This window comes from Lissotriton vulgaris, chromosome 1_1 (genome assembly GCF_964263255.1).
Source record: "Lissotriton vulgaris chromosome 1_1, aLisVul1.2, whole genome shotgun sequence".
Lineage (NCBI taxonomy): Eukaryota > Metazoa > Chordata > Amphibia > Caudata > Salamandridae > Lissotriton > Lissotriton vulgaris.
Genome location: NC_141685.1, coordinates 535,589,600 through 535,596,638, shown reverse-complemented (window position 1 = coordinate 535,596,638; position 7,039 = coordinate 535,589,600).

Sequence of the window (7,039 nt, the reverse complement as noted above, 5' to 3'; positions counted from 1 at the left end):
CTGCAACAGCTCATTTGAATGGCCAGCCAGGGGTGGCACATAATACATGCTGCAGCCCCTGGTACACCTTCGGTGCACCTATGTCTATACAGGGATTCACAAGAGTGACCCAATACCCAATTGGCAATGCACCTAAAGTACATTGTGTTAATTTAGAGAGAGACCAGCTGGGCTGTGGGTCTCATTAGCAGGCCCACAGCCTTTCTAAGTCGTAAACCAGTAAAGCAAAAAGCAAAAAAATGGGGTGACCATAGGAAAGCAGACCCTACTCTCCTACATAACGCTCCCCTATGGACAACAGGATAGGTAAAAAATACAGCCTGATTGGCTACTTACTCTGTGTGCCATAGTGGCACTGAAACAGACACTGTTTGAGGGCCTTTAACAAGGCAAGGATAGATAGTGCCTTTAATAACCGTTATTGCCGACCGCAGTTTTTGACTTCTTAAAAGTCTCTCTTGCCTCAATGGATTCGAGGCCGTGCCCGTGGCTAGCAAGATTAAATTCCCGGCCCCTGACGTCCTAAACTGTTTTTCACTTTGTGGATCTGCATCAGTGCTTTTAGGGAAGTGCATGTTTTAATTGGTTAAAATAGCATATTCTGTCCCATCAATAGCGGGCAGTTACTTTGAAGGGTGTCGTTGCCCTTCACAGTAGTAAGTATGACTGCCTGCATTTTTGCACGACGACCAGAAATTAAAGTCTATCCTTCTCGCATCTTGGCTTGAGCAATGGCCAAACCAGCCCAAAAATAACAAAAGTTATTTACAAAAGTTAAAGCTATTGCCATTATAAATTACAATAGCTTTTATTTAAGTATTAATTATTTAAAAAAAAATAAAAGCCATTGTTATTTGTAACATCAATACATCTTAGTCACGTAAATAATACACATATTGCATTACAAATGCTATAGGTGTCACATTTGAGAAAGTTAAAACTATTGGCATTGTAAATGACAAAGCTATTAATTTCGCTATTTTCCAAACCAACACATCAATGAAAAATGTGTCATTTACAATACCAATAGCTCAAACTTTCCTAATGCGAGACCTATTGCATTGCAAATGCTTGTTGTTAGGACTTATTAATCCCTCTGCACAGACACAGTGGACTGTTACTGCTGGAGACACGAGGCTGTCCATAGGCCTGCACTGAGACAACGTCGAGCACAAGTGACAACCGCATGACACTGTTACCAAAGATAGTGGACTCACAAAGTATGAAAAGGAGGTATTTGCACAGCTGTTAGTGATCCGGTTTCCAACTGGGTTAAGCAGTGAAGCGTGCAACCAGGGGTGAACGCTGTCTGGACCGGTCAGCGTGAGGTCAAAGACTAATACAAGGCTACCCCTGATGAGAGGTAGACCCCCCAGTGCACTGCATTGAAAAGACACACGGGTCTAATGATTTAAAGCAGACTTCATAAACGTTCAATCCAAATGATTTACTGGTTCATCATGATTTAGTACATATACATTGAGTTCCATGTATAAGACATCGTGATCCAAATGCAAGTGAAGTATATCATCAACAGAATAACAGTCCGAAAATTATAAATCCCAATGCATTTCGGGCTAAAACAAAGCCCTTCCTCAGGGGATCGCTCTACAAACAAAAGAAATGCCATCATCAAATCGAGTTCAAGTATCATCAACAACCTACACAAGCAACCATAAAAAGTATAAGGTGCAGACAAATGAAAACAAAAGGTGTGCTCAATCAGACAGCCAAGTTTCCCACAGTGCGTGTAATGTAAATAAAAGGCAATCGAAAAATAAGCGACGAACTGAACATGTTAAAAAAGAAAGCCAAGTGAAATCCCTAATAGGAAGGCTTAAAATAGCCTTGTGACAACAGTTAGATAAACCCAGTGAATCAACGTACAAATCCCAGAGCGGCAACTAATAATGCAACACGAATGTGTGAAAGAATGCTAGAGAACCCGCTAACCAGAGTGTGTAAAAAAGATGCAGCCAGGCTATATCACACGCGGTCAGAGAGACCGTAAAGGTATGCTAGTAACGATAAAAAGGTCCCCCAACCAGAGGTACTCACGGTGTGCGCTGGAAACGCGATCAACAATCAACAAGCCAGATCACGAAGCAAACGCGCCGAGGCGATGTCAGTATAAGAGAATGCGTGTAAACATGAAAGATGGACTGCAGTTCACCCAAGTATAAGCGCCATCTTGGAATGGTGAAACAACATTCAACACATAAATAGCAGGAACGTGTCCCCCATCATATTCCAAAGTGTACCATGACAAAGAACACATATAAAAATAAATAAAACACGAACGAAACACAGGGAAAAAACGTATAAGTGTGAACATGTAAAAACGCACAATAATCAAAAAAATGACAGACATATGCAATGTGACACTTGAGAACTGACATGATAATTCACAGATAACATAAAAATTCCATGCGATCATTGAGCCCGTGCGGAGTTTTTGAATACATGGAATACCATCTGTGAGCGCATACAATTCACCTGGAACTTTGATAGGGCAAGCATTCATTTCCTCGATGTTAAGGTGGAAAGACAAGCTGGCAAAGTAACTACCACCATTTTCCGAAAACCGACGGATCGGAATTCAATGTTGCATTACCAGAGCTTTCATCGAGTGGGGTTGAAACAGAATCTACTTTTGTCTCAATTGATGCGTGTCAAACGCATCGTTACCTCTGAAGAAACCTGTCAGGTTGAAATGAACAACATGGTTGAGAGGTTCAAGGCTCGTGGCTATCCGCCACAAACTTTACAAAAGGCAGTTACCCGGTGTGGGAACATAACCCGTGATGAACTACTACAGGTTCGCACCAAATCTGAAAATTCCAGAATGGTAGTTGTATCTAAGTACACGGTTTTGAGCAAACAGTTCAAGCACATCATTTCCAAACACTGGGCATTACTGAGCCTGAAACCTGATTTCCAGGGAGCCTTCGCACAACAACCCATGTTCGCTTACACAAGGGGAAGAAACTTGAAGGAAATGCTATGCAAACCTAAATCCGATAGTCAACCCGTCACTTACAAGGGCCTGCGCCCTTGTCACAACTGTAGCAACTGCCACAATTGTATCCTGGGGAATGTTGTCAACCACCCCATGAAGGGGTACCCCATAAAATTACAGGTGAATGCCACGTGCAATTCCATGAATGTCATCTACCTTCTGAAGTGTCCCTGTGGCAAGTGTTATGTTGGACACACTGAACGGAAAATCAGGACACGTTTGTTGGAACACAAGAGCAACATAAGGACAGGCAACATGAGATCTACCGTTGCTACTCACTTTTTGGAACATAATCACACTGTTGCTCAATTGAAATATCTTATCCTAGAGCAAATACCAGTGACACACGACAACAAAAAAACTTTATTGAAGAGGGAAAACTTCTGGATCCGTTACATGGCGACCATGCAGCCGCACGGGCTCAATGATCGCATGGAATTTTTATGTTATCTGTGAATTATCATGTCAGTTCTCATGTGTCACACTGCATTTGTCTGTCATTTTTTTGATTATTGTGCGTTTTTACATGTTCACACTTATACGTTTTTTCCCTGTGTTTCGTTCGTGTTTTATTTATTTTTATATGTGTTCTTTGTCATGGTACACTTTGGAATATGATGGGGGACACGTTCCTGCTATTTATGTGTTGAATGTTGTTTCACCATTCCAAGATGGCGCTTATACTTGGGTGAACTGCAGTCCATCTTTCATGTTTACACGCATTCTCTTATACTGACATCGCCTCGGCGCGTTTGCTTCGTGATCTGGCTTGTTGATTGTTGATCGCGTTTCCAGCGCACACCGTGAGTACCTCTGGTTGGGGGACCTTTTTATCGTTACTAGCATACCTTTACGGTCTCTCTGACCGCGTGTGATATAGCCTGGCTGCATCTTTTTTACACACTCTGGTTAGCGGGTTCTCTAGCATTCTTTCACACATTCGTGTTGCATTATTAGTTGCCGCTCTGGGATTTGTACGTTGATTCACTGGGTTTATCTAACTGTTGTCACGAGGCTATTTTAAGCCTTCCTATTAGGGATTTCACTTGGCTTTCTTTTTTAACATGTTCAGTTCGTCGCTTATTTTTCTATTGCCTTTTATTTACATTACACGCACTGTGGGAAACTTGGCTGTCTGATTGAGCACACCTTTTGTTTTCATTTGTCTGCACCTTATACTTTTTATGGTTGCTTGTGTAGGTTGTTGATGATACTTGAACTCGATTTGATGATGGCATTTCTTTTGTTTGTAGAGCGATCCCCTGAGGAAGGGCTTTGTTTTAGCCCGAAATGCATTGGGATTTATAATTTTCGGACTGTTATTCTGTTGATGATATACTTCACTTGCATTTGGATCACGATGTCTTATACATGGAACTCAATGTATATGTACTAAATCATGATGAACCAGTAAATCATTTGGATTGAACGTTTATGAAGTCTGCTTTAAATCATTAGACCCGTGTGTCTTTTCAATGCAGTGCACTGGGGGGTCTACCTCTCATCAGGGGTAGCCTTGTATTACTGTTACCAAAGACCCATTTACTCCTCGGGAAACTATTTTACAATACGGTGTCCTCACACGGGAATTGCACCACGCACAAAATTATACAAAGACGTCTCCAATGCGGTGCAAACAGATCTTTCCCAGAGTTTTATCACACTGAGGGTTACAAAAAGAAGATATCAAAGTGAATAACCAATAGATTTGAGAATAACACACAGAGGAGGTAAAAGCAGTTTGATAAAATAAGAGGCAAACAAGTGCAAACCGGAGAGTTTTGGAACATTGTTATTACAGCAGTTGGCAACCAACAGGAGCTTGTTTATCAGCAACAAATAACTGAAAAACGAAATCGAAAAGAATTGCCCCTCGGAGTTCATTATCATGTTTCATTGATCCGGCGGGAGCAAAAATTGAATGATAACTCACAATGGTAGGTGTGAAGTAAAGCGCCCACCCTCTGTGTATCCTTAATTGGTGTTAAAGGCCTGACGCCCTGAATAAGCATGTTTGATTGTAGCAAAAGGCCCACCACCTTGTGCATTTGAGTATTTTCAATGTGCGCATGCATCCACACCACAGGTACTAGAGGCCGATATTAATCACAGGAAGACTCATAGTGCAAGGCCCAGCATGCTGAGCCTCTGATTGAAAGCCACCCTTGACACCAAGCCACTTAATATCACTGTATTCATATGAACTCCCTGCGCACCTTTATCTCCAACGCTGACTCTTACATCAAATTCGCTTCACCTAACAGCAAAAGATGTATGGAAATGTATCAGAGCGCTGGCCCGCACTGTGATGTGAAATACACACCTCAGCTGCAGCAATCTTAACAAACACTGCGAGAGATGTCACACTGCTCCGGTTGTAATGTGAGGAAAACGTCACATAATAATGAGATATTAATTCCAGTAACACTAAAATTATGGTATTTCGTGGAATCGAAAATGAAACCTTCGCTTATGTACGGTCACACGGGCCTCACTTCTAGCCGCGCTGTCCTTTGCATTTTTTTTTATATGATATAAAAAAAATGCAAAGGACAGCGCGGCTAGAAGTCTTGCCTATATTGATGCGAAGGCTGAAGGCAGAAGCCTCTGGCTAATTCCAGGCAGCTGCTCAGCTCTATTTACGGGCCTCACTTCTAGCCGCGCTGTCCTTTGCATTTTTTTTTATATCATATAAAAAAAAAATGCAAAGGACAGCGCGGCTAGAAGTGAGGCCCGTGATGATATGGCCGCGCAAACTCATCCCTAATGTTTTAGAGCGCTTCGGCTTCCATGTGTGTGTGGGGGGGGGGGGGCAATACAATGCCTGCAGCAGTCGAGGTGGCTCATCTGAGAGGTTAGAGAGACTCAGACTGGCTGCGGCTGGGAGGTGGGCAGATGGGCGCATAGAATAAAGGTCCAAGACTCCAAGAGGCTTGGAGTTACAGTACCTCATGTGTGTTTGGGTATCACGGTTAATGCGCAGGGTGTGACTAGAATTCATTTTGCCAATCTAATAATTCTTTTTTTGAATACAGACTACAGAGAACATGCAGTAATTTAGGAAAAGAGAAGAACATTACATCATTAGCTAAGCTCACCATGCACAGACCAACCATTTATTATGTGACTACTACACCGACCGTAAAGTTAAACAGGCAGGGCTGGGCAGATGGGCGCAGACACACACCGCGGAGCATAAGCCTCGGGCTAATATTCCACCTCAGCCAGTTAGATCACGGGCCTCACTTCTAGCGCGCGCACAGGGTGATTCTGAGTGATCAAGACAAGTCCTTATTCAATTCAGTTATTATCTTTATCTTATTCGTCCCCTCCCCCTCCCGTCGTGCTTAATTACAAATTTAACAAGCATTTACAATGCAACGGTTTCGCCTTTGCAAAAGTTAGAGCGATTGGCATTGTAAATGACATAATTGTTATTTATGTGTTGGTTTTGAAAACAGATAAATAAATGGCATTGTCATTTACAATGCCAATAGCTTAATCTCTCGCAAATGCCACACACAAAGACACAGCACTACACACACACAGAGCCCCCCCCACACACAGAGGCACACACACTCACACAGAGCCCCACACACACAGAGCCCCACCACACACAGAGCCCAACACACACACAGCCCAACACACACACACACACACACACAGCCCAAACACACACACACACACACACACAGCCCAACACACACACACACAGCCCAACACACACACACACACACACACACAGAGGCCAACACACACACACAGAGGCCAACACAGAGGCCAACACATACACAGAGGCCAACACACACAGAGGCCAACACACACACACACACACACAGAGGACAACACACACACAGCCCAACACACACACACACACACACAGAGCCCAACACACACACAGAGCCCCCCCACACACACAGAGCCCAACACACACACACACACAGAGCCCAACACACACACACACAGAGCCCAACACACACACACAGAGCCCAGGCAGAGATCTTTGTGCACACAGCCTGT